Genomic DNA, 25,391 nt, shown 5'->3' on the forward strand with positions numbered 1-25,391 from the left:
CCAAAATGCTTGCCTAATATGTCTGTTTATCCAAAAGGAAGTAAAAAGGGAGAGCTAGAAAGATAGCATTGCATCACATTACATGGCAATGCAATGCACAGTTGCTGAAGTTGAACCAAAATGAGCTTGTAATCTGGCTTCTGCAACTTTGAACATGAAAAATCCAATGAGGAGAAGAAAAGCAAAGCCAAAGAGTCCATCCCAAAATCCGACAAACAAGCAAAATGAACAAAAAACATTGAATTCAATTCTTTCTGATTTTAGAAACTGCATTAAAGAAGGGGTGCACCGGTCCTGGAGATACTGCAATACCAGGTCAATGCGTGGAGTGGACAGAGCAAGCTCTTTTTCCATCTCCCTGTTCTAAAAATCCATTTAATATATGGTCCCCAGATAGGGGACGTATCAGATATTAAACTGATAAGAACAGATACTACACTTGATCTTAGCCAAAAGGCCGAGAAGCGATAACCAGAATTGGTTTCAAACTACGGAGCCACCCAAGGATCCTGAAAAGTCCATTTGTGGAGATGAGCTCCTGGACTCCCGTTAAGAAGACATGTTGTCAACCTCTAGATCCCTTACATGCCTGCACTTTTCGGCTTGCTGCTGCTGCAATCCACGCGTTTTAGATCTGCATAACTCCACCTCTTTAAACACAGCACCTTCACCCCCTGCTGTTCCCACCCGCCTCAACACCGTTGGAAGGGAGGAGAACCAATTAAGGCGGGGGGTGGGGTGGAACGAGCAGCTGTCTACCCTTAGCAGGAGGGCTCCTGATTACATACCTCTCCTGCTGCTGCTGCTGCTGGCTGTCCAGCAGCAGACTGAAGGTGGCTGCTGCTGTGCACAGGTATATAAAGGCTCAGAGCCTATTATGACACGCGCAGCCAGCGTTCCATTGCCACATTCCATCTACTGCAGGCAGGATACCTGGCTGGCTGAATGTCGCTGAGAAGCTCACAGAGACCGCCATAAGCAACAGTTTAACAGAATGCCACAGACTAATCAACCAAACTTTTTGGGTTGGGTTCTCTTTTATAGTCTGCAGGCATTAAATGAAAGAAGTCAGTGTTCCAGCAGAAGGAGACAACGTTTCAGAAAAGGCATTGTAGCAAACCAAAAAAGAAATTTTAAGCGCAGCAGAGTAACCAGCGCACATACCTGTTAGCTCAGGTGAGTTTAAAAGGCTGCTGTTGATAACAAGGGCATTTGCTAAATAGATGGTGTGTGTGCAACAATATACTGAAAGGTCAATTATATTGTGCAGCTTATCTCACCACCTGTAGTTATTTAGGTGAAAGCTCCAAAATGCTTGCCTAATATGTCTGTTTATCCAAAAGGAAGTAAAAAGGGAGAGCTAGAAAGATAGCATTGCATCACATTACATGGCAATGCAATGCACAGTTGCTGAAGTTGAACCAAAATGAGCTTGTAATCTGGCTTCTGCAACTTTGAACATGAAAAATCCAATGAGGAGAAGAAAAGCAAAGCCAAAGAGTCCATCCCAAAATCCGACAAACAAGCAAAATGAACAAAAAACATTGAATTCAATTCTTTCTGATTTTAGAAACTGCATTAAAGAAGGGGTGCACCGGTCCTGGAGATACTGCAATACCAGGTCAATGCGTGGAGTGGACAGAGCAAGCTCTTTTTCCATCTCCCTGTTCTAAAAATCCATTTAATATATGGTCCCCAGATAGGGGACGTATCAGATATTAAACTGATAAGAACAGATACTACACTTGATCTTAGCCAAAAGGCCGAGAAGCGATAACCAGAATTGGTTTCAAACTACGGAGCCACCCAAGGATCCTGAAAAGTCCATTTGTGGAGATGAGCTCCTGGACTCCCGTTAAGAAGACATGTTGTCAACCTCTAGATCCCTTACATGCCTGCACTTTTCGGCTTGCTGCTGCTGCAATCCACGCGTTTTAGATCTGCATAACTCCACCTCTTTAAACACAGCACCTTCACCCCCTGCTGTTCCCACCCGCCTCAACACCGTTGGAAGGGAGGAGAACCAATTAAGGCGGGGGGTGGGGTGGAACGAGCAGCTGTCTACCCTTAGCAGGAGGGCTCCTGATTACATACCTCTCCTGCTGCTGCTGCTGCTGGCTGTCCAGCAGCAGACTGAAGGTGGCTGCTGCTGTGCACAGGTATATAAAGGCTCAGAGCCTATTATGACACGCGCAGCCAGCGTTCCATTGCCACATTCCATCTACTGCAGGCAGGATACCTGGCTGGCTGAATGTCGCTGAGAAGCTCACAGAGACCGCCATAAGCAACAGTTTAACAGAATGCTACAGACTAATCAACCAAACTTTTTGGGTTGGGTTCTCTTTTATAGTCTGCAGGCATTAAATGAAAGAAGTCAGTGTTCCAGCAGAAGGAGACAACGTTTCAGAAAAGGCATTGTAGCAAACCAAAAAAGAAATTTTAAGCGCAGCAGAGTAACCAGCGCACATACCTGTTAGCTCAGGTGAGTTTAAAAGGCTGCTGTTGATAACAAGGGCATTTGCTAAATAGATGGTGTGTGTGCAACAATATACTGAAAGGTCAATTATATTGTGCAGCTTATCTCACCACCTGTAGTTATTTAGGTGAAAGCTCCAAAATGCTTGCCTAATATGTCTGTTTATCCAAAAGGAAGTAAAAAGGGAGAGCTAGAAAGATAGCATTGCATCACATTACATGGCAATGCAATGCACAGTTGCTGAAGTTGAACCAAAATGAGCTTGTAATCTGGCTTCTGCAACTTTGAACATGAAAAATCCAATGAGGAGAAGAAAAGCAAAGCCAAAGAGTCCATCCCAAAATCCGACAAACAAGCAAAATGAACAAAAAACATTGAATTCAATTCTTTCTGATTTTAGAAACTGCATTAAAGAAGGGGTGCACCGGTCCTGGAGATACTGCAATACCAGGTCAATGCGTGGAGTGGACAGAGCAAGCTCTTTTTCCATCTCCCTGTTCTAAAAATCCATTTAATATATGGTCCCCAGATAGGGGACGTATCAGATATTAAACTGATAAGAACAGATACTACACTTGATCTTAGCCAAAAGGCCGAGAAGCGATAACCAGAATTGGTTTCAAACTACGGAGCCACCCAAGGATCCTGAAATGTCCATTTGTGGAGATGAGCTCCTGGACTCCCGTTAAGAAGACATGTTGTCAACCTCTAGATCCCTTACATGCCTGCACTTTTCGGCTTGCTGCTGCTGCAATCCACGCGTTTTAGATCTGCATAACTCCACCTCTTTAAACACAGCACCTTCACCCCCTGCTGTTCCCACCCGCCTCAACACCGTTGGAAGGGAGGAGAACCAATTAAGGCGGGGGGTGGGGTGGAACGAGCAGCTGTCTACCCTTAGCAGGAGGGCTCCTGATTACATACCTCTCATGCTGCTGCTGCTGCTGGCTGTCCAGCAGCAGACTGAAGGTGGCTGCTGCTGTGCACAGGTATATAAAGGCTCAGAGCCTATTATGACACGCGCAGCCAGCGTTCCATTGCCACATTCCATCTACTGCAGGCAGGATACCTGGCTGGCTGAATGTCGCTGAGAAGCTCACAGAGACCGCCATAAGCAACAGTTTAACAGAATGCCACAGACTAATCAACCAAACTTTTTGGGTTGGGTTCTCTTTTATAGTCTGCAGGCATTAAATGAAAGAAGTCAGTGTTCCAGCAGAAGGAGACAACGTTTCAGAAAAGGCATTGTAGCAAACCAAAAAAGAAATTTTAAGCGCAGCAGAGTAACCAGCGCACATACCTGTTAGCTCAGGTGAGTTTAAAAGGCTGCTGTTGATAACAAGGGCATTTGCTAAATAGATGGTGTGTGTGCAACAATATACTGAAAGGTCAATTATATTGTGCAGCTTATCTCACCACCTGTAGTTATTTAGGTGAAAGCTCCAAAATGCTTGCCTAATATGTCTGTTTATCCAAAAGGAAGTAAAAAGGGAGAGCTAGAAAGATAGCATTGCATCACATTACATGGCAATGCAATGCACAGTTGCTGAAGTTGAACCAAAATGAGCTTGTAATCTGGCTTCTGCAACTTTGAACATGAAAAATCCAATGAGGAGAAGAAAAGCAAAGCCAAAGAGTCCATCCCAAAATCCGACAAACAAGCAAAATGAACAAAAAACATTGAATTCAATTCTTTCTGATTTTAGAAACTGCATTAAAGAAGGGGTGCACCGGTCCTGGAGATACTGCAATACCAGGTCAATGCGTGGAGTGGACAGAGCAAGCTCTTTTTCCATCTCCCTGTTCTAAAAATCCATTTAATATATGGTCCCCAGATAGGGGACGTATCAGATATTAAACTGATAAGAACAGATACTACACTTGATCTTAGCCAAAAGGCCGAGAAGCGATAACCAGAATTGGTTTCAAACTACGGAGCCACCCAAGGATCCTGAAAAGTCCATTTGTGGAGATGAGCTCCTGGACTCCCGTTAAGAAGACATGTTGTCAACCTCTAGATCCCTTACATGCCTGCACTTTTCGGCTTGCTGCTGCTGCAATCCACGCGTTTTAGATCTGCATAACTCCACCTCTTTAAACACAGCACCTTCACCCCCTGCTGTTCCCACCCGCCTCAACACCGTTGGAAGGGAGGAGAACCAATTAAGGCGGGGGGTGGGGTGGAACGAGCAGCTGTCTACCCTTAGCAGGAGGGCTCCTGATTACATACCTCTCCTGCTGCTGCTGCTGCTGGCTGTCCAGCAGCAGACTGAAGGTGGCTGCTGCTGTGCACAGGTATATAAAGGCTCAGAGCCTATTATGACACGCGCAGCCAGCGTTCCATTGCCACATTCCATCTACTGCAGGCAGGATACCTGGCTGGCTGAATGTCGCTGAGAAGCTCACAGAGACCGCCATAAGCAACAGTTTAACAGAATGCCACAGACTAATCAACCAAACTTTTTGGGTTGGGTTCTCTTTTATAGTCTGCAGGCATTAAATGAAAGAAGTCAGTGTTCCAGCAGAAGGAGACAACGTTTCAGAAAAGGCATTGTAGCAAACCAAAAAAGAAATTTTAAGCGCAGCAGAGTAACCAGCGCACATACCTGTTAGCTCAGGTGAGTTTAAAAGGCTGCTGTTGATAACAAGGGCATTTGCTAAATAGATGGTGTGTGTGCAACAATATACTGAAAGGTCAATTATATTGTGCAGCTTATCTCACCACCTGAAGTTATTTAGGTGAAAGCTCCAAAATGCTTGCCTAATATGTCTGTTTATCCAAAAGGAAGTAAAAAGGGAGAGCTAGAAAGATAGCATTGCATCACATTACATGGCAATGCAATGCACAGTTGCTGAAGTTGAACCAAAATGAGCTTGTAATCTGGCTTCTGCAACTTTGAACATGAAAAATCCAATGAGGAGAAGAAAAGCAAAGCCAAAGAGTCCATCCCAAAATCCGACAAACAAGCAAAATGAACAAAAAACATTGAATTCAATTCTTTCTGATTTTAGAAACTGCATTAAAGAAGGGGTGCACCGGTCCTGGAGATACTGCAATACCAGGTCAATGCGTGGAGTGGACAGAGCAAGCTCTTTTTCCATCTCCCTGTTCTAAAAATCCATTTAATATATGGTCCCCAGATAGGGGACGTATCAGATATTAAACTGATAAGAACAGATACTACACTTGATCTTAGCCAAAAGGCCGAGAAGCGATAACCAGAATTGGTTTCAAACTACGGAGCCACCCAAGGATCCTGAAAAGTCCATTTGTGGAGATGAGCTCCTGGACTCCCGTTAAGAAGACATGTTGTCAACCTCTAGATCCCTTACATGCCTGCACTTTTCGGCTTGCTGCTGCTGCAATCCACGCGTTTTAGATCTGCATGACTCCACCTCTTTAAACACAGCACCTTCACCCCCTGCTGTTCCCACCCGCCTCAACACCGTTGGAAGGGAGGAGAACCAATTATGGCGGGGGGTGGGGTGGAACGAGCAGCTGTCTACCCTTAGCAGGAGGGCTCCTGATTACATACCTCTCCTGCTGCTGCTGCTGCTGGCTGTCCAGCAGCAGACTGAAGGTGGCTGCTGCTGTGCACAGGTATATAAAGGCTCAGAGCCTATTATGACACGCGCAGCCAGTGTTCCATTGCCACATTCCATCTACTGCAGGCAGGATACCTGGCTGGCTGAATGTCGCTGAGAAGCTCACAGAGACCGCCATAAGCAACAGTTTAACAGAATGCCACAGACTAATCAACCAAACTTTTTGGGTTGGGTTCTCTTTTATAGTCTGCAGGCATTAAATGAAAGAAGTCAGTGTTCCAGCAGAAGGAGACAACGTTTCAGAAAAGGCATTGTAGCAAACCAAAAAAGAAATTTTAAGCGCAGCAGAGTAACCAGCGCACATACCTGTTAGCTCAGGTGAGTTTAAAAGGCTGCTGTTGATAACAAGGGCATTTGCTAAATAGATGGTGTGTGTGCAACAATATACTGAAAGGTCAATTATATTGTGCAGCTTATCTCACCACCTGTAGTTATTTAGGTGAAAGCTCCAAAATGCTTGCCTAATATGTCTGTTTATCCAAAAGGAAGTAAAAAGGGAGAGCTAGAAAGATAGCATTGCATCACATTACATGGCAATGCAATGCACAGTTGCTGAAGTTGAACCAAAATGAGCTTGTAATCTGGCTTCTGCAACTTTGAACATGAAAAATCCAATGAGGAGAAGAAAAGCAAAGCCAAAGAGTCCATCCCAAAATCCGACAAACAAGCAAAATGAACAAAAAACATTGAATTCAATTCTTTCTGATTTTAGAAACTGCATTAAAGAAGGGGTGCACCGGTCCTGGAGATACTGCAATACCAGGTCAATGCGTGGAGTGGACAGAGCAAGCTCTTTTTCCATCTCCCTGTTCTAAAAATCCATTTAATATATGGTCCCCAGATAGGGGACGTATCAGATATTAAACTGATAAGAACAGATACTACACTTGATCTTAGCCAAAAGGCCGAGAAGCGATAACCAGAATTGGTTTCAAACTACGGAGCCACCCAAGGATCCTGAAAAGTCCATTTGTGGAGATGAGCTCCTGGACTCCCGTTAAGAAGACATGTTGTCAACCTCTAGATCCCTTACATGCCTGCACTTTTCGGCTTGCTGCTGCTGCAATCCACGCGTTTTAGATCTGCATAACTCCACCTCTTTAAACACAGCACCTTCACCCCCTGCTGTTCCCACCCGCCTCAACACCGTTGGAAGGGAGGAGAACCAATTAAGGCGGGGGGTGGGGTGGAACGAGCAGCTGTCTACCCTTAGCAGGAGGGCTCCTGATTACATACCTCTCCTGCTGCTGCTGGCTGTCCAGCAGCAGACTGAAGGTGGCTGCTGCTGTGCACAGGTATATAAAGGCTCAGAGCCTATTATGACACGCGCAGCCAGCGTTCCATTGCCACATTCCATCTACTGCAGGCAGGATACCTGGCTGGCTGAATGTCGCTGAGAAGCTCACAGAGACCGCCATAAGCAACAGTTTAACAGAATGCCACAGACTAATCAACCAAACTTTTTGGGTTGGGTTCTCTTTTATAGTCTGCAGGCATTAAATGAAAGAAGTCAGTGTTCCAGCAGAAGGAGACAACGTTTCAGAAAAGGCATTGTAGCAAACCAAAAAAGAAATTTTAAGCGCAGCAGAGTAACCAGCGCACATACCTGTTAGCTCAGGTGAGTTTAAAAGGCTGCTGTTGATAACAAGGGCATTTGCTAAATAGATGGTGTGTGTGCAACAATATACTGAAAGGTCAATTATATTGTGCAGCTTATCTCACCACCTGTAGTTATTTAGGTGAAAGCTCCAAAATGCTTGCCTAATATGTCTGTTTATCCAAAAGGAAGTAAAAAGGGAGAGCTAGAAAGATAGCATTGCATCACATTACATGGCAATGCAATGCACAGTTGCTGAAGTTGAACCAAAATGAGCTTGTAATCTGGCTTCTGCAACTTTGAACATGAAAAATCCAATGAGGAGAAGAAAAGCAAAGCCAAAGAGTCCATCCCAAAATCCGACAAACAAGCAAAATGAACAAAAAACATTGAATTCAATTCTTTCTGATTTTAGAAACTGCATTAAAGAAGGGGTGCACCGGTCCTGGAGATACTGCAATACCAGGTCAATGCGTGGAGTGGACAGAGCAAGCTCTTTTTCCATCTCCCTGTTCTAAAAATCCATTTAATATATGGTCCCCAGATAGGGGACGTATCAGATATTAAACTGATAAGAACAGATACTACACTTGATCTTAGCCAAAAGGCCGAGAAGCGATAACCAGAATTGGTTTCAAACTACGGAGCCACCCAAGGATCCTGAAAAGTCCATTTGTGGAGATGAGCTCCTGGACTCCCGTTAAGAAGACATGTTGTCAACCTCTAGATCCCTTACATGCCTGCACTTTTCGGCTTGCTGCTGCTGCAATCCACGCGTTTTAGATCTGCATGACTCCACCTCTTTAAACACAGCACCTTCACCCCCTGCTGTTCCCACCCGCCTCAACACCGTTGGAAGGGAGGAGAACCAATTATGGCGGGGGGTGGGGTGGAACGAGCAGCTGTCTACCCTTAGCAGGAGGGCTCCTGATTACATACCTCTCCTGCTGCTGCTGCTGCTGGCTGTCCAGCAGCAGACTGAAGGTGGCTGCTGCTGTGCACAGGTATATAAAGGCTCAGAGCCTATTATGACACGCGCAGCCAGTGTTCCATTGCCACATTCCATCTACTGCAGGCAGGATACCTGGCTGGCTGAATGTCGCTGAGAAGCTCACAGAGACCGCCATAAGCAACAGTTTAACAGAATGCCACAGACTAATCAACCAAACTTTTTGGGTTGGGTTCTCTTTTATAGTCTGCAGGCATTAAATGAAAGAAGTCAGTGTTCCAGCAGAAGGAGACAACGTTTCAGAAAAGGCATTGTAGCAAACCAAAAAAGAAATTTTAAGCGCAGCAGAGTAACCAGCGCACATACCTGTTAGCTCAGGTGAGTTTAAAAGGCTGCTGTTGATAACAAGGGCATTTGCTAAATAGATGGTGTGTGTGCAACAATATACTGAAAGGTCAATTATATTGTGCAGCTTATCTCACCACCTGTAGTTATTTAGGTGAAAGCTCCAAAATGCTTGCCTAATATGTCTGTTTATCCAAAAGGAAGTAAAAAGGGAGAGCTAGAAAGATAGCATTGCATCACATTACATGGCAATGCAATGCACAGTTGCTGAAGTTGAACCAAAATGAGCTTGTAATCTGGCTTCTGCAACTTTGAACATGAAAAATCCAATGAGGAGAAGAAAAGCAAAGCCAAAGAGTCCATCCCAAAATCCGACAAACAAGCAAAATGAACAAAAAACATTGAATTCAATTCTTTCTGATTTTAGAAACTGCATTAAAGAAGGGGTGCACCGGTCCTGGAGATACTGCAATACCAGGTCAATGCGTGGAGTGGACAGAGCAAGCTCTTTTTCCATCTCCCTGTTCTAAAAATCCATTTAATATATGGTCCCCAGATAGGGGACGTATCAGATATTAAACTGATAAGAACAGATACTACCCTTGATCTTAGCCAAAAGGCCGAGAAGCGATAACCAGAATTGGTTTCAAACTACGGAGCCACCCAAGGATCCTGAAAAGTCCATTTGTGGAGATGAGCTCCTGGACTCCCGTTAAGAAGACATGTTGTCAACCTCTAGATCCCTTACATGCCTGCACTTTTCGGCTTGCTGCTGCTGCAATCCACGCGTTTTAGATCTGCATAACTCCACCTCTTTAAACACAGCACCTTCACCCCCTGCTGTTCCCACCCGCCTCAACACCGTTGGAAGGGAGGAGAACCAATTAAGGCGGGGGGTGGGGTGGAACGAGCAGCTGTCTACCCTTAGCAGGAGGGCTCCTGATTACATACCTCTCCTGCTGCTGCTGGCTGTCCAGCAGCAGACTGAAGGTGGCTGCTGCTGTGCACAGGTATATAAAGGCTCAGAGCCTATTATGACACGCGCAGCCAGCGTTCCATTGCCACATTCCATCTACTGCAGGCAGGATACCTGGCTGGCTGAATGTCGCTGAGAAGCTCACAGAGACCGCCATAAGCAACAGTTTAACAGAATGCCACAGACTAATCAACCAAACTTTTTGGGTTGGGTTCTCTTTTATAGTCTGCAGGCATTAAATGAAAGAAGTCAGTGTTCCAGCAGAAGGAGACAACGTTTCAGAAAAGGCATTGTAGCAAACCAAAAAAGAAATTTTAAGCGCAGCAGAGTAACCAGCGCACATACCTGTTAGCTCAGGTGAGTTTAAAAGGCTGCTGTTGATAACAAGGGCATTTGCTAAATAGATGGTGTGTGTGCAACAATATACTGAAAGGTCAATTATATTGTGCAGCTTATCTCACCACCTGTAGTTATTTAGGTGAAAGCTCCAAAATGCTTGCCTAATATGTCTGTTTATCCAAAAGGAAGTAAAAAGGGAGAGCTAGAAAGATAGCATTGCATCACATTACATGGCAATGCAATGCACAGTTGCTGAAGTTGAACCAAAATGAGCTTGTAATCTGGCTTCTGCAACTTTGAACATGAAAAATCCAATGAGGAGAAGAAAAGCAAAGCCAAAGAGTCCATCCCAAAATCCGACAAACAAGCAAAATGAACAAAAAACATTGAATTCAATTCTTTCTGATTTTAGAAACTGCATTAAAGAAGGGGTGCACCGGTCCTGGAGATACTGCAATACCAGGTCAATGCGTGGAGTGGACAGAGCAAGCTCTTTTTCCATCTCCCTGTTCTAAAAATCCATTTAATATATGGTCCCCAGATAGGGGACGTATCAGATATTAAACTGATAAGAACAGATACTACACTTGATCTTAGCCAAAAGGCCGAGAAGCGATAACCAGAATTGGTTTCAAACTACGGAGCCACCCAAGGATCCTGAAAAGTCCATTTGTGGAGATGAGCTCCTGGACTCCCGTTAAGAAGACATGTTGTCAACCTCTAGATCCCTTACATGCCTGCACTTTTCGGCTTGCTGCTGCTGCAATCCACGCGTTTTAGATCTGCATAACTCCACCTCTTTAAACACAGCACCTTCACCCCCTGCTGTTCCCACCCGCCTCAACACCGTTGGAAGGGAGGAGAACCAATTAAGGCGGGGGGTGGGGTGGAACGAGCAGCTGTCTACCCTTAGCAGGAGGGCTCCTGATTACATACCTCTCCTGCTGCTGCTGCTGCTGGCTGTCCAGCAGCAGACTGAAGGTGGCTGCTGCTGTGCACAGGTATATAAAGGCTCAGAGCCTATTATGACACGCGCAGCCAGCGTTCCATTGCCACATTCCATCTACTGCAGGCAGGATACCTGGCTGGCTGAATGTCGCTGAGAAGCTCACAGAGACCGCCATAAGCAACAGTTTAACAGAATGCCACAGACTAATCAACCAAACTTTTTGGGTTGGGTTCTCTTTTATAGTCTGCAGGCATTAAATGAAAGAAGTCAGTGTTCCAGCAGAAGGAGACAACGTTTCAGAAAAGGCATTGTAGCAAACCAAAAAAGAAATTTTAAGCGCAGCAGAGTAACCAGCGCACATACCTGTTAGCTCAGGTGAGTTTAAAAGGCTGCTGTTGATAACAAGGGCATTTGCTAAATAGATGGTGTGTGTGCAACAATATACTGAAAGGTCAATTATATTGTGCAGCTTATCTCACCACCTGTAGTTATTTAGGTGAAAGCTCCAAAATGCTTGCCTAATATGTCTGTTTATCCAAAAGGAAGTAAAAAGGGAGAGCTAGAAAGATAGCATTGCATCACATTACATGGCAATGCAATGCACAGTTGCTGAAGTTGAACCAAAATGAGCTTGTAATCTGGCTTCTGCAACTTTGAACATGAAAAATCCAATGAGGAGAAGAAAAGCAAAGCCAAAGAGTCCATCCCAAAATCCGACAAACAAGCAAAATGAGCAAAAAACATTGAATTCAATTCTTTCTGATTTTAGAAACTGCATTAAAGAAGGGGTGCACCGGTCCTGGAGATACTGCAATACCAGGTCAATGCGTGGAGTGGACAGAGCAAGCTCTTTTTCCATCTCCCTGTTCTAAAAATCCATTTAATATATGGTCCCCAGATAGGGGACGTATCAGATATTAAACTGATAAGAACAGATACTACACTTGATCTTAGCCAAAAGGCCGAGAAGCGATAACCAGAATTGGTTTCAAACTACGGAGCCACCCAAGGATCCTGAAAAGTCCATTTGTGGAGATGAGCTCCTGGACTCCCGTTAAGAAGACATGTTGTCAACCTCTAGATCCCTTACATGCCTGCACTTTTCGGCTTGCTGCTGCTGCAATCCACGCGTTTTAGATCTGCATAACTCCACCTCTTTAAACACAGCACCTTCACCCCCTGCTGTTCCCACCCGCCTCAACACCGTTGGAAGGGAGGAGAACCAATTAAGGCGGGGGGTGGGGTGGAACGAGCAGCTGTCTACCCTTAGCAGGAGGGCTCCTGATTACATACCTCTCCTGCTGCTGCTGCTGCTGGCTGTCCAGCAGCAGACTGAAGGTGGCTGCTGCTGTGCACAGGTATATAAAGGCTCAGAGCCTATTATGACACGCGCAGCCAGCGTTCCATTGCCACATTCCATCTACTGCAGGCAGGATACCTGGCTGGCTGAATGTCGCTGAGAAGCTCACAGAGACCGCCATAAGCAACAGTTTAACAGAATGCCACAGACTAATCAACCAAACTTTTTGGGTTGGGTTCTCTTTTATAGTCTGCAGGCATTAAATGAAAGAAGTCAGTGTTCCAGCAGAAGGAGACAACGTTTCAGAAAAGGCATTGTAGCAAACCAAAAAAGAAATTTTAAGCGCAGCAGAGTAACCAGCGCACATACCTGTTAGCTCAGGTGAGTTTAAAAGGCTGCTGTTGATAACAAGGGCATTTGCTAAATAGATGGTGTGTGTGCAACAATATACTGAAAGGTCAATTATATTGTGCAGCTTATCTCACCACCTGTAGTTATTTAGGTGAAAGCTCCAAAATGCTTGCCTAATATGTCTGTTTATCCAAAAGGAAGTAAAAAGGGAGAGCTAGAAAGATAGCATTGCATCACATTACATGGCAATGCAATGCACAGTTGCTGAAGTTGAACCAAAATGAGCTTGTAATCTGGCTTCTGCAACTTTGAACATGAAAAATCCAATGAGGAGAAGAAAAGCAAAGCCAAAGAGTCCATCCCAAAATCCGACAAACAAGCAAAATGAACAAAAAACATTGAATTCAATTCTTTCTGATTTTAGAAACTGCATTAAAGAAGGGGTGCACCGGTCCTGGAGATACTGCAATACCAGGTCAATGCGTGGAGTGGACAGAGCAAGCTCTTTTTCCATCTCCCTGTTCTAAAAATCCATTTAATATATGGTCCCCAGATAGGGGACGTATCAGATATTAAACTGATAAGAACAGATACTACACTTGATCTTAGCCAAAAGGCCGAGAAGCGATAACCAGAATTGGTTTCAAACTACGGAGCCACCCAAGGATCCTGAAAAGTCCATTTGTGGAGATGAGCTCCTGGACTCCCGTTAAGAAGACATGTTGTCAACCTCTAGATCCCTTACATGCCTGCACTTTTCGGCTTGCTGCTGCTGCAATCCACGCGTTTTAGATCTGCATGACTCCACCTCTTTAAACACAGCACCTTCACCCCCTGCTGTTCCCACCCGCCTCAACACCGTTGGAAGGGAGGAGAACCAATTATGGCGGGGGGTGGGGTGGAACGAGCAGCTGTCTACCCTTAGCAGGAGGGCTCCTGATTACATACCTCTCCTGCTGCTGCTGCTGCTGGCTGTCCAGCAGCAGACTGAAGGTGGCTGCTGCTGTGCACAGGTATATAAAGGCTCAGAGCCTATTATGACACGCGCAGCCAGTGTTCCATTGCCACATTCCATCTACTGCAGGCAGGATACCTGGCTGGCTGAATGTCGCTGAGAAGCTCACAGAGACCGCCATAAGCAACAGTTTAACAGAATGCCACAGACTAATCAACCAAACTTTTTGGGTTGGGTTCTCTTTTATAGTCTGCAGGCATTAAATGAAAGAAGTCAGTGTTCCAGCAGAAGGAGACAACGTTTCAGAAAAGGCATTGTAGCAAACCAAAAAAGAAATTTTAAGCGCAGCAGAGTAACCAGCGCACATACCTGTTAGCTCAGGTGAGTTTAAAAGGCTGCTGTTGATAACAAGGGCATTTGCTAAATAGATGGTGTGTGTGCAACAATATACTGAAAGGTCAATTATATTGTGCAGCTTATCTCACCACCTGTAGTTATTTAGGTGAAAGCTCCAAAATGCTTGCCTAATATGTCTGTTTATCCAAAAGGAAGTAAAAAGGGAGAGCTAGAAAGATAGCATTGCATCACATTACATGGCAATGCAATGCACAGTTGCTGAAGTTGAACCAAAATGAGCTTGTAATCTGGCTTCTGCAACTTTGAACATGAAAAATCCAATGAGGAGAAGAAAAGCAAAGCCAAAGAGTCCATCCCAAAATCCGACAAACAAGCAAAATGAACAAAAAACATTGAATTCAATTCTTTCTGATTTTAGAAACTGCATTAAAGAAGGGGTGCACCGGTCCTGGAGATACTGCAATACCAGGTCAATGCGTGGAGTGGACAGAGCAAGCTCTTTTTCCATCTCCCTGTTCTAAAAATCCATTTAATATATGGTCCCCAGATAGGGGACGTATCAGATATTAAACTGATAAGAACAGATACTACACTTGATCTTAGCCAAAAGGCCGAGAAGCGATAACCAGAATTGGTTTCAAACTACGGAGCCACCCAAGGATCCTGAAAAGTCCATTTGTGGAGATGAGCTCCTGGACTCCCGTTAAGAAGACATGTTGTCAACCTCTAGATCCCTTACATGCCTGCACTTTTCGGCTTGCTGCTGCTGCAATCCACGCGTTTTAGATCTGCATAACTCCACCTCTTTAAACACAGCACCTTCACCCCCTGCTGTTCCCACCCGCCTCAACACCGTTGGAAGGGAGGAGAACCAATTAAGGCGGGGGGTGGGGTGGAACGAGCAGCTGTCTACCCTTAGCAGGAGGGCTCCTGATTACATACCTCTCCTGCTGCTGCTGGCTGTCCAGCAGCAGACTGAAGGTGGCTGCTGCTGTGCACAGGTATATAAAGGCTCAGAGCCTATTATGACACGCGCAGCCAGCGTTCCATTGCCACATTCCATCTACTGCAGGCAGGATACCTGGCTGGCTGAATGTCGCTGAGAAGCTCACAGAGACCGCCATAAGCAACAGTTTAACAGAATGCCACAGACTAATCAACCAAACTTTTTGGGTTGGGTTCTCTTTTATAGTCTGCAGGCATTAAATGAAAGAAGTCAGTGTTCCAGCAGAAGGCGACAACGTTTCAGAAAAGGCATTGTAGCAAACCAAAAAAGAAATTTTAAGCGCAGCAGAGTAACCAGCGCACATACCTGTTAGCTCAGGTGAGTTTAAAAGGCTGCTGTTGATAACAAGGGCATTTGCTAAATAGATGGTGTGTGTGCAACAATATACTGAAAGGTCAATTATATTGTGCAGCTTATCTCACCACCTGTAGTTATTTAGGTGAAAGCTCCAAAATGCTTGCCTAATATGTCTGTTTATCCAAAAGGAAGTAAAAAGGGAGAGCTAGAAAGATAGCATTGCATCACATTACATGGCAATGCAATGCACAGTTGCTGAAGTTGAACCAAAATGAGCTTGTAATCTGGCTTCTGCAACTTTGAACATGAAAAATCCAATGAGGAGAAGAAAAGCAAAGCCAAAGAGTCCATCCCAAAATCCGACAAACAAGCAAAATGAACAAAAAACATTGAATTCAATTCTTTCTGATTTTAGAAACTGCATTAAAGAAGGGGTGCACCGGTCCTGGAGATACTGCAATACCAGGTCAATGCGTGGAGTGGACAGAGCAAGCTCTTTTTCCATCTCCCTGTTCTAAAAATCCATTTAATATATGGTCCCCAGATAGGGGACGTATCAGATATTAAACTGATAAGAACAGATACTACACTTGATCTTAGCCAAAAGGCCGAGAAGCGATAACCAGAATTGGTTTCAAACTACGGAGCCACCCAAGGATCCTGAAAAGTCCATTTGTGGAGATGAGCTCCTGGACTCCCGTTAAGAAGACATGTTGTCAACCTCTAGATCCCTTACATGCCTGCACTTTTCGGCTTGCTGCTGCTGCAATCCACGCGTTTTAGATCTGCATAACTCCACCTCTTTAAACACAGCACCTTCACCCCCTGCTGTTCCCACCCGCCTCAACACCGTTGGAAGGGAGGAGAACCAATTAAGGCGGGGGGTGGGGTGGAACGAGCAGCTGTCTACCCTTAGCAGGAGGGCTCCTGATTACATACCTCTCCTGCTGCTGCTGCTGCTGGCTGTCCAGCAGCAGACTGAAGGTGGCTGCTGCTGTGCACAGGTATATAAAGGCTCAGAGCCTATTATGACACGCGCAGCCAGCGTTCCATTGCCACATTCCATCTACTGCAGGCAGGATACCTGGCTGGCTGAATGTCGCTGAGAAGCTCACAGAGACCGCCATAAGCAACAGTTTAACAGAATGCCACAGACTAATCAACCAAACTTTTTGGGTTGGGTTCTCTTTTATAGTCTGCAGGCATTAAATGAAAGAAGTCAGTGTTCCAGCAGAAGGAGACAACGTTTCAGAAAAGGCATTGTAGCAAACCAAAAAAGAAATTTTAAGCGCAGCAGAGTAACCAGCGCACATACCTGTTAGCTCAGGTGAGTTTAAAAGGCTGCTGTTGATAACAAGGGCATTTGCTAAATAGATGGTGTGTGTGCAACAATATACTGAAAGGTCAATTATATTGTGCAGCTTATCTCACCACCTGTAGTTATTTAGGTGAAAGCTCCAAAATGCTTGCCTAATATGTCTGTTTATCCAAAAGGAAGTAAAAAGGGAGAGCTAGAAAGATAGCATTGCATCACATTACATGGCAATGCAATGCACAGTTGCTGAAGTTGAACCAAAATGAGCTTGTAATCTGGCTTCTGCAACTTTGAACATGAAAAATCCAATGAGGAGAAGAAAAGCAAAGCCAAAGAGTCCATCCCAAAATCCGACAAACAAGCAAAATGAACAAAAAACATTGAATTCAATTCTTTCTGATTTTAGAAACTGCATTAAAGAAGGGGTGCACCGGTCCTGGAGATACTGCAATACCAGGTCAATGCGTGGAGTGGACAGAGCAAGCTCTTTTTCCATCTCCCTGTTCTAAAAATCCATTTAATATATGGTCCCCAGATAGGGGACGTATCAGATATTAAACTGATAAGAACAGATACTACACTTGATCTTAGCCAAAAGGCCGAGAAGCGATAACCAGAATTGGTTTCAAACTACGGAGCCACCCAAGGATCCTGAAAAGTCCATTTGTGGAGATGAGCTCCTGGACTCCCGTTAAGAAGACATGTTGTCAACCTCTAGATCCCTTACATGCCTGCACTTTTCGGCTTGCTGCTGCTGCAATCCACGCGTTTTAGATCTGCATAACTCCACCTCTTTAAACACAGCACCTTCACCCCCTGCTGTTCCCACCCGCCTCAACACCGTTGGAAGGGAGGAGAACCAATTAAGGCGGGGGGTGGGGTGGAACGAGCAGCTGTCTACCCTTAGCAGGAGGGCTCCTGATTACATACCTCTCCTGCTGCTGCTGCTGCTGGCTGTCCAGCAGCAGACTGAAGGTGGCTGCTGCTGTGCACAGGTATATAAAGGCTCAGAGCCTATTATGACACGCGCAGCCAGCGTTCCATTGCCACATTCCATCTACTGCAGGCAGGATACCTGGCTGGCTGAATGTCGCTGAGAAGCTCACAGAGACCGCCATAAGCAACAGTTTAACAGAATGCCACAGACTAATCAACCAAACTTTTTGGGTTGGGTTCTCTTTTATAGTCTGCAGGCATTAAATGAAAGAAGTCAGTGTTCCAGCAGAAGGAGACAACGTTTCAGAAAAGGCATTGTAGCAAACCAAAAAAGAAATTTTAAGCGCAGCAGAGTAACCAGCGCACATACCTGTTAGCTCAGGTGAGTTTAAAAGGCTGCTGTTGATAACAAGGGCATTTGCTAAATAGATGGTGTGTGTGCAACAATATACTGAAAGGTCAATTATATTGTGCAGCTTATCTCACCACCTGTAGTTATTTAGGTGAAAGCTCCAAAATGCTTGCCTAATATGTCTGTTTATCCAAAAGGAAGTAAAAAGGGAGAGCTAGAAAGATAGCATTGCATCACATTACATGGCAATGCAATGCACAGTTGCTGAAGTTGAACCAAAATGAGCTTGTAATCTGGCTTCTGCAACTTTGAACATGAAAAATCCAATGAGGAGAAGAAAAGCAAAGCCAAAGAGTCCATCCCAAAATCCGACAAACAAGCAAAATGAACAAAAAACATTGAATTCAATTCTTTCTGATTTTAGAAACTGCATTAAAGAAGGGGTGCACCGGTCCTGGAGATACTGCAATACCAGGTCAATGCGTGGAGTGGACAGAGCAAGCTCTTTTTCCATCTCCCTGTTCTAAAAATCCATTTAATATATGGTCCCCAGATAGGGGACGTATCAGATATTAAACTGATAAGAACAGATACTACACTTGATCTTAGCCAAAAGGCCGAGAAGCGATAACCAGAATTGGTTTCAAACTACGGAGCCACCCAAGGATCCTGAAAAGTCCATTTGTGGAGATGAGCTCCTGGACTCCCGTTAAGAAGACATGTTGTCAACCTCTAGATCCCTTACATGCCTGCACTTTTCGGCTTGCTGCTGCTGCAATCCACGCGTTTTAGATCTGCATAACTCCACCTCTTTAAACACAGCACCTTCACCCCCTGCTGTTCCCACCCGCCTCAACACCGTTGGAAGGGAGGAGAACCAATTAAGGCGGGGGGTGGGGTGGAACGAGCAGCTGTCTACCCTTAGCAGGAGGGCTCCTGATTACATACCTCTCCTGCTGCTGCTGCTGCTGGCTGTCCAGCAGCAGACTGAAGGTGGCTGCTGCTGTGCACAGGTATATAAAGGCTCAGAGCCTATTATGACACGCGCAGCCAGCGTTCCATTGCCACATTCCATCTACTGCAGGCAGGATACCTGGCTGGCTGAATGTCGCTGAGAAGCTCACAGAGACCGCCATAAGCAACAGTTTAACAGAATGCCACAGACTAATCAACCAAACTTTTTGGGTTGGGTTCTCTTTTATAGTCTGCAGGCATTAAATGAAAGAAGTCAGTGTTCCAGCAGAAGGAGACAACGTTTCAGAAAAGGCATTGTAGCAAACCAAAAAAGAAATTTTAAGCGCAGCAGAGTAACCAGCGCACATACCTGTTAGCTCAGGTGAGTTTAAAAGGCTGCTGTTGATAACAAGGGCATTTGCTAAATAGATGGTGTGTGTGCAACAATATACTGAAAGGTCAATTATATTGTGCAGCTTATCTCACCACCTGTAGTTATTTAGGTGAAAGCTCCAAAATGCTTGCCTAATATGTCTGTTTATCCAAAAGGAAGTAAAAAGGGAGAGCTAGAAAGATAGCATTGCATCACATTACATGGCAATGCAATGCACAGTTGCTGAAGTTGAACCAAAATGAGCTTGTAATCTGGCTTCTGCAACTTTGAACATGAAAAATCCAATGAGGAGAAGAAAAGCAAAGCCAAAGAGTCCATCCCAAAATCCGACAAACAAGCAAAATGAACAAAAAACATTGAATTCAATTCTTTCTGATTTTAGAAACTGCATTAAAGAAGGGGTGCACCGGTCCTGGAGATACTGCAATACCAGGTCAATGCGTGGAGTGGACAGAGCAAGCTCTTTTTCCATCTCCCTGTTCTAAAAATCCATTTAATATATGGTCCCCAGATAGGGGACATATCAGATATTAAACTGATAAGAACAGATACTACACTTGATCTTAGCCAAAAGGCCGAGAAGCGATAACCAGAATTGGTTTCAAACTACGGAGCCACCCAAGGATCCTGAAAAGTCCATTTGTGGAGATGAGCTCCTGGACTCCCGTTAAGAAGACATGTTGTCAACCTCTAGATCCCTTACATGCCTGCACTTTTCGGCTTGCTGCTGCTGCAATCCACGCGTTTTAGATCTGCATAACTCCACCTCTTTAAACACAGCACCTTCACCTCCTGCTGTTCCCACCCGCCTCAACACCGTTGGAAGGGAGGAGAACCAATTAAGGCGGGGGGTGGGGTGGAACGAGCAGCTGTCTACCCTTAGCAGGAGGGCTCCTGATTACATACCTCTCCTGCTGCTGCTGCTGCTGGCTGTCCAGCAGCAGACTGAAGGTGGCTGCTGCTGTGCACAGGTATATAAAGGCTCAGAGCCTATTATGACACGCGCAGCCAGCGTTCCATTGCCACATTCCATCTACTGCAGGCAGGATACCTGGCTGGCTGAATGTCGCTGAGAAGCTCACAGAGACCGCCATAAGCAACAGTTTAACAGAATGCCACAGACTAATCAACCAAACTTTTTGGGTTGGGTTCTCTTTTATAGTCTGCAGGCATTAAATGAAAGAAGTCAGTGTTCCAGCAGAAGGAGACAACGTTTCAGAAAAGGCATTGTAGCAAACCAAAAAAGAAATTTTAAGCGCAGCAGAGTAACCAGCGCACATACCTGTTAGCTCAGGTGAGTTTAAAAGGCTGCTGTTGATAACAAGGGCATTTGCTAAATAGATGGTGTGTGTGCAACAATATACTGAAAGGTCAATTATATTGTGCAGCTTATCTCACCACCTGTAGTTATTTAGGTGAAAGCTCCAAAATGCTTGCCTAATATGTCTGTTTATCCAAAAGGAAGTAAAAAGGGAGAGCTAGAAAGATAGCATTGCATCACATTACATGGCAATGCAATGCACAGTTGCTGAAGTTGAACCAAAATGAGCTTGTAATCTGGCTTCTGCAACTTTGAATATGAAAAATCCAATGAGGAGAAGAAAAGCAAAGCCAAAGAGTCCATCCCAAAATCCGACAAACAAGCAAAATGAACAAAAAACATTGAATTCAATTCTTTCTGATTTTAGAAACTGCATTAAAGAAGGGGTGCACCGGTCCTGGAGATACTGCAATACCAGGTCAATGCGTGGAGTGGACAGAGCAAGCTCTTTTTCCATCTCCCTGTTCTAAAAATCCATTTAATATATGGTCCCCAGATAGGGGACGTATCAGATATTAAACTGATAAGAACAGATACTACACTTGATCTTAGCCAAAAGGCCGAGAAGCGATAACCAGAATTGGTTTCAAACTACGGAGCCACCCAAGGATCCTGAAAAGTCCATTTGTGGAGATGAGCTCCTGGACTCCCGTTAAGAAGACATGTTGTCAACCTCTAGATCCCTTACATGCCTGCACTTTTCGGCTTGCTGCTGCTGCAATCCACGCGTTTTAGATCTGCATAACTCCACCTCTTTAAACACAGCACCTTCACCCCCTGCTGTTCCCACCCGCCTCAACACCGTTGGAAGGGAGGAGAACCAATTAAGGCGGGGGGTGGGGTGGAACGAGCAGCTGTCTACCCTTAGCAGGAGGGCTCCTGATTACATACCTCTCCTGCTGCTGCTGCTGCTGGCTGTCCAGCAGCAGACTGAAGGTGGCTGCTGCTGTGCACAGGTATATAAAGGCTCAGAGCCTATTATGACACGCGCAGCCAGCGTTCCATTGCCACATTCCATCTACTGCAGGCAGGATACCTGGCTGGCTGAATGTCGCTGAGAAGCTCACAGAGACCGCCATAAGCAACAGTTTAACAGAATGCCACAGACTAATCAACCAAACTTTTTGGGTTGGGTTCTCTTTTATAGTCTGCAGGCATTAAATGAAAGAAGTCAGTGTTCCAGCAGAAGGAGACAACGTTTCAGAAAAGGCATTGTAGCAAACCAAAAAAGAAATTTTAAGCGCAGCAGAGTAACCAGCGCACATACCTGTTAGCTCAGGTGAGTTTAAAAGGCTGCTGTTGATAACAAGGGCATTTGCTAAATAGATGGTGTGTGTGCAACAATATACTGAAAGGTCAATTATATTGTGCAGCTTATCTCACCACCTGTAGTTATTTAGGTGAAAGCTCCAAAATGCTTGCCTAATATGTCTGTTTATCCAAAAGGAAGTAAAAAGGGAGAGCTAGAAAGATAGCATTGCATCACATTACATGGCAATGCAATGCACAGTTGCTGAAGTTGAACCAAAATGAGCTTGTAATCTGGCTTCTGCAACTTTGAACATGAAAAATCCAATGAGGAGAAGAAAAGCAAAGCCAAAGAGTCCATCCCAAAATCCGACAAACAAGCAAAATGAACAAAAAACATTGAATTCAATTCTTTCTGATTTTAGAAACTGCATTAAAGAAGGGGTGCACCGGTCCTGGAGATACTGCAATACCAGGTCAATGCGTGGAGTGGACAGAGCAAGCTCTTTTTCCATCTCCCTGTTCTAAAAATCCATTTAATATATGGTCCCCAGATAGGGGACGTATCAGATATTAAACTGATAAGAACAGATTTTTTTTTTTTTTAGCCCGAATTCGTGTACAAAACCCGAGTGCGCTTAAAAAAGTGACAAGTGCCACAAAAAAAGTGCACTAGGATGCTGGTCTTCTTGAAACCCTCTCCAAAAGGAGAAGGGTCCCCCAAACCATTCCCCGTCCCTCCGAGCCAAAAGGCCACAGCGAGGAACAGGGACAAAAAGCCACCTCCAGCCGAAGCCAGAGGCGACCCAATCTTACCCCCAGCACCTGCCCGAGTTCTCACCCGAGCAAGGCACTGGGAGCCAAAGACTGTGCTCCCCTCCCGGAAGAGGGGAGCCAACAACGCTCTCCTCCCGAAAGAGGAGAGCCAGGGGGGTTCAGGGGGGAGCGGAACCTGATGGCCACACACTCCCCCCCTAGACCTGCCAAGAGAGGAACCCGTAAGCGAACCGCATCCCGACAAAATCCTAGTAGGACGTGACACACGTGAATAAGTGGACACACAGTGACAAAGAAATTAAATAAATAGTGAAGGTTTCACAGTATAATACTGCCCGGACCTTCGACCGGGAATTGAAAAATTCCCCATCCTAAGGCCAGAAGGCCCGGAATAAGGGTGTGTGCGAAGAAAGAAAATTTGAAGTGCTTGTGCAAATGTGCCATAAACTCAAGTGGGGTTCCCAATCCCAGTGAGTTAAGGCACCCCAGGGTCACCACTCCTGGGGCACTTCACACTTCGGGCTTTCGATCTTCCCCGGCCCAATGGCGTCGATCCTGGGGGGCCATGCTTTCCACCAGATGACTATATTAGCCACCTGGCGTACTAATAAGCGCCTAAACCCCAGTGTGCATAATGTATCAATCTACTAGGGCGGCCAACATCCAAAACCGCCTTTTCAAAAGATACTACACTTGATCTTAGCCAAAAGGCCGAGAAGCGATAACCAGAATTGGTTTCAAACTACGGAGCCACCCAAGGATCCTGAAAAGTCCATTTGTGGAGATGAGCTCCTGGACTCCCGTTAAGAAGACATGTTGTCAACCTCTAGATCCCTTACATGCCTGCACTTTTCGGCTTGCTGCTGCTGCAATCCACGCGTTTTAGATCTGCATAACTCCACCTCTTTAAACACAGCACCTTCACCCCCTGCTGTTCCCACCCGCCTCAACACCGTTGGAAGGGAGGAGAACCAATTAAGGCGGGGGGTGGGGTGGAACGAGCAGCTGTCTACCCTTAGCAGGAGGGCTCCTGATTACATACCTCTCCTGCTGCTGCTGCTGCTGGCTGTCCAGCAGCAGACTGAAGGTGGCTGCTGCTGTGCACAGGTATATAAAGGCTCAGAGCCTATTATGACACGCGCAGCCAGCGTTCCATTGCCACATTCCATCTACTGCAGGCAGGATACCTGGCTGGCTGAATGTCGCTGAGAAGCTCACAGAGACCGCCATAAGCAACAGTTTAACAGAATGCCACAGACTAATCAACCAAACTTTTTGGGTTGGGTTCTCTTTTATAGTCTGCAGGCATTAAATGAAAGAAGTCAGTGTTCCAGCAGAAGGAGACAACGTTTCAGAAAAGGCATTGTAGCAAACCAAAAAAGAAATTTTAAGCGCAGCAGAGTAACCAGCGCACATACCTGTTAGCTCAGGTGAGTTTAAAAGGCTGCTGTTGATAACAAGGGCATTTGCTAAATAGATGGTGTGTGTGCAACAATATACTGAAAGGTCAATTATATTGTGCAGCTTATCTCACCAACTGTAGTTATTTAGGTGAAAGCTCCAAAATGCTTGCCTAATATGTCTGTTTATCCAAAAGGAAGTAAAAAGGGAGAGCTAGAAAGATAGCATTGCATCACATTACATGGCAATGCAATGCACAGTTGCTGAAGTTGAACCAAAATGAGCTTGTAATCTGGCTTCTGCAACTTTGAACATGAAAAATCCAATGAGGAGAAGAAAAGCAAAGCCAAAGAGTCCATCCCAAAATCCGACAAACAAGCAAAATGAACAAAAAACATTGAATTCAATTCTTTCTGATTTTAGAAACTGCATTAAAGAAGGGGTGCACCGGTCCTGGAGATACTGCAATACCAGGTCAATGCGTGGAGTGGACAGAGCAAGCTCTTTTTCCATCTCCCTGTTCTAAAAATCCATTTAATATATGGTCCCCAGATAGGGGACGTATCAGATATTAAACTGATAAGAACAGATACTACACTTGATCTTAGCCAAAAGGCCGAGAAGCGATAACCAGAATTGGTTTCAAACTACGGAGCCACCCAAGGATCCTGAAAAGTCCATTTGTGGAGATGAGCTCCTGGACTCCCGTTAAGAAGACATGTTGTCAACCTCTAGATCCCTTACATGCCTGCACTTTTCGGCTTGCTGCTGCTGCAATCCACGCGTTTTAGATCTGCATAACTCCACCTCTTTAAACACAGCACCTTCACCCCCTGCTGTTCCCACCCGCCTCAACACCGTTGGAAGGGAGGAGAACCAATTAAGGCGGGGGGTGGGGTGGAACGAGCAGCTGTCTACCCTTAGCAGGAGGGCTCCTGATTACATACCTCTCCTGCTGCTGCTGCTGCTGGCTGTCCAGCAGCAGACTGAAGGTGGCTGCTGCTGTGCACAGGTATATAAAGGCTCAGAGCCTATTATGACACGCGCAGCCAGCGTTCCATTGCCACATTCCATCTACTGCAGGCAGGATACCTGGCTGGCTGAATGTCGCTGAGAAGCTCACAGAGACCGCCATAAGCAACAGTTTAACAGAATGCCACAGACTAATCAACCAAACTTTTTGGGTTGGG

The 25,391-nt window shown here is 45.2% G+C and overlaps 18 non-coding genes and 2 pseudogenes across 18 annotated transcripts; all 20 read right to left on the reverse strand.

The window, feature by feature from the left end:
• Positions 1-278: 278 nt before the first annotated feature.
• On the reverse strand, positions 279-469 carry LOC141234188 (U2 spliceosomal RNA). Its single transcript, XR_012300172.1, has one exon. It is a non-coding gene; the product is annotated as a U2 spliceosomal RNA (small nuclear RNA).
• A 1,115-nt stretch (positions 470-1,584) lies between these two features.
• On the reverse strand, positions 1,585-1,775 carry LOC141234189 (U2 spliceosomal RNA). Its single transcript, XR_012300173.1, has one exon. It is a non-coding gene; the product is annotated as a U2 spliceosomal RNA (small nuclear RNA).
• Positions 1,776-2,890: 1,115 nt separating this feature from the next.
• Positions 2,891-3,081, reverse strand: LOC141234190 (U2 spliceosomal RNA). The gene has a single exon (XR_012300174.1). It is a non-coding gene; the product is annotated as a U2 spliceosomal RNA (small nuclear RNA).
• A 1,115-nt stretch (positions 3,082-4,196) lies between these two features.
• On the reverse strand, positions 4,197-4,387 carry LOC141234191 (U2 spliceosomal RNA). Its single transcript, XR_012300175.1, has one exon. It is a non-coding gene; the product is annotated as a U2 spliceosomal RNA (small nuclear RNA).
• A 1,115-nt stretch (positions 4,388-5,502) lies between these two features.
• Positions 5,503-5,693, reverse strand: LOC141234192 (U2 spliceosomal RNA). The gene has a single exon (XR_012300176.1). It is a non-coding gene; the product is annotated as a U2 spliceosomal RNA (small nuclear RNA).
• A 1,115-nt stretch (positions 5,694-6,808) lies between these two features.
• LOC141234195 (U2 spliceosomal RNA) lies at positions 6,809-6,999 on the reverse strand. The gene has a single exon (XR_012300178.1). It is a non-coding gene; the product is annotated as a U2 spliceosomal RNA (small nuclear RNA).
• Positions 7,000-8,108: 1,109 nt separating this feature from the next.
• LOC141234196 (U2 spliceosomal RNA) lies at positions 8,109-8,299 on the reverse strand. The gene has a single exon (XR_012300179.1). It is a non-coding gene; the product is annotated as a U2 spliceosomal RNA (small nuclear RNA).
• Positions 8,300-9,414: 1,115 nt separating this feature from the next.
• Positions 9,415-9,605, reverse strand: LOC141234470 (U2 spliceosomal RNA). Its single transcript, XR_012300449.1, has one exon. It is a non-coding gene; the product is annotated as a U2 spliceosomal RNA (small nuclear RNA).
• A 1,109-nt stretch (positions 9,606-10,714) lies between these two features.
• LOC141234197 (U2 spliceosomal RNA) lies at positions 10,715-10,905 on the reverse strand. Its single transcript, XR_012300180.1, has one exon. It is a non-coding gene; the product is annotated as a U2 spliceosomal RNA (small nuclear RNA).
• A 1,115-nt stretch (positions 10,906-12,020) lies between these two features.
• LOC141234198 (U2 spliceosomal RNA) lies at positions 12,021-12,211 on the reverse strand. The gene has a single exon (XR_012300181.1). It is a non-coding gene; the product is annotated as a U2 spliceosomal RNA (small nuclear RNA).
• Positions 12,212-13,326: 1,115 nt separating this feature from the next.
• Positions 13,327-13,517, reverse strand: LOC141234199 (U2 spliceosomal RNA). Its single transcript, XR_012300182.1, has one exon. It is a non-coding gene; the product is annotated as a U2 spliceosomal RNA (small nuclear RNA).
• Positions 13,518-14,632: 1,115 nt separating this feature from the next.
• Positions 14,633-14,823, reverse strand: LOC141234200 (U2 spliceosomal RNA). Its single transcript, XR_012300183.1, has one exon. It is a non-coding gene; the product is annotated as a U2 spliceosomal RNA (small nuclear RNA).
• Positions 14,824-15,932: 1,109 nt separating this feature from the next.
• Positions 15,933-16,123, reverse strand: LOC141234201 (U2 spliceosomal RNA). Its single transcript, XR_012300184.1, has one exon. It is a non-coding gene; the product is annotated as a U2 spliceosomal RNA (small nuclear RNA).
• A 1,115-nt stretch (positions 16,124-17,238) lies between these two features.
• On the reverse strand, positions 17,239-17,429 carry LOC141234202 (U2 spliceosomal RNA). Its single transcript, XR_012300185.1, has one exon. It is a non-coding gene; the product is annotated as a U2 spliceosomal RNA (small nuclear RNA).
• A 1,115-nt stretch (positions 17,430-18,544) lies between these two features.
• On the reverse strand, positions 18,545-18,735 carry LOC141234203 (U2 spliceosomal RNA). The gene has a single exon (XR_012300186.1). It is a non-coding gene; the product is annotated as a U2 spliceosomal RNA (small nuclear RNA).
• A 1,115-nt stretch (positions 18,736-19,850) lies between these two features.
• Positions 19,851-20,041, reverse strand: LOC141234216 (U2 spliceosomal RNA). Its single transcript, XR_012300199.1, has one exon. It is a non-coding gene; the product is annotated as a U2 spliceosomal RNA (small nuclear RNA).
• Positions 20,042-21,156: 1,115 nt separating this feature from the next.
• LOC141234204 (U2 spliceosomal RNA) lies at positions 21,157-21,347 on the reverse strand. Its single transcript, XR_012300187.1, has one exon. It is a non-coding gene; the product is annotated as a U2 spliceosomal RNA (small nuclear RNA).
• A 1,115-nt stretch (positions 21,348-22,462) lies between these two features.
• On the reverse strand, positions 22,463-22,669 carry LOC141234547 (U2 spliceosomal RNA; annotated as a pseudogene).
• A 762-nt stretch (positions 22,670-23,431) lies between these two features.
• Positions 23,432-23,523, reverse strand: LOC141234644 (U2 spliceosomal RNA; annotated as a pseudogene).
• Positions 23,524-24,638: 1,115 nt separating this feature from the next.
• LOC141234206 (U2 spliceosomal RNA) lies at positions 24,639-24,829 on the reverse strand. The gene has a single exon (XR_012300189.1). It is a non-coding gene; the product is annotated as a U2 spliceosomal RNA (small nuclear RNA).
• Positions 24,830-25,391: the final 562 nt, after the last annotated feature.

This window comes from Phyllobates terribilis, unplaced genomic scaffold (genome assembly GCF_046119375.1).
Source record: "Phyllobates terribilis strain yellow unplaced genomic scaffold, ASM4611937v1 Scaffold_636__1_contigs__length_917067, whole genome shotgun sequence".
In the NCBI taxonomy this organism is placed as follows: Eukaryota; Metazoa; Chordata; class Amphibia; order Anura; family Dendrobatidae; genus Phyllobates; species Phyllobates terribilis.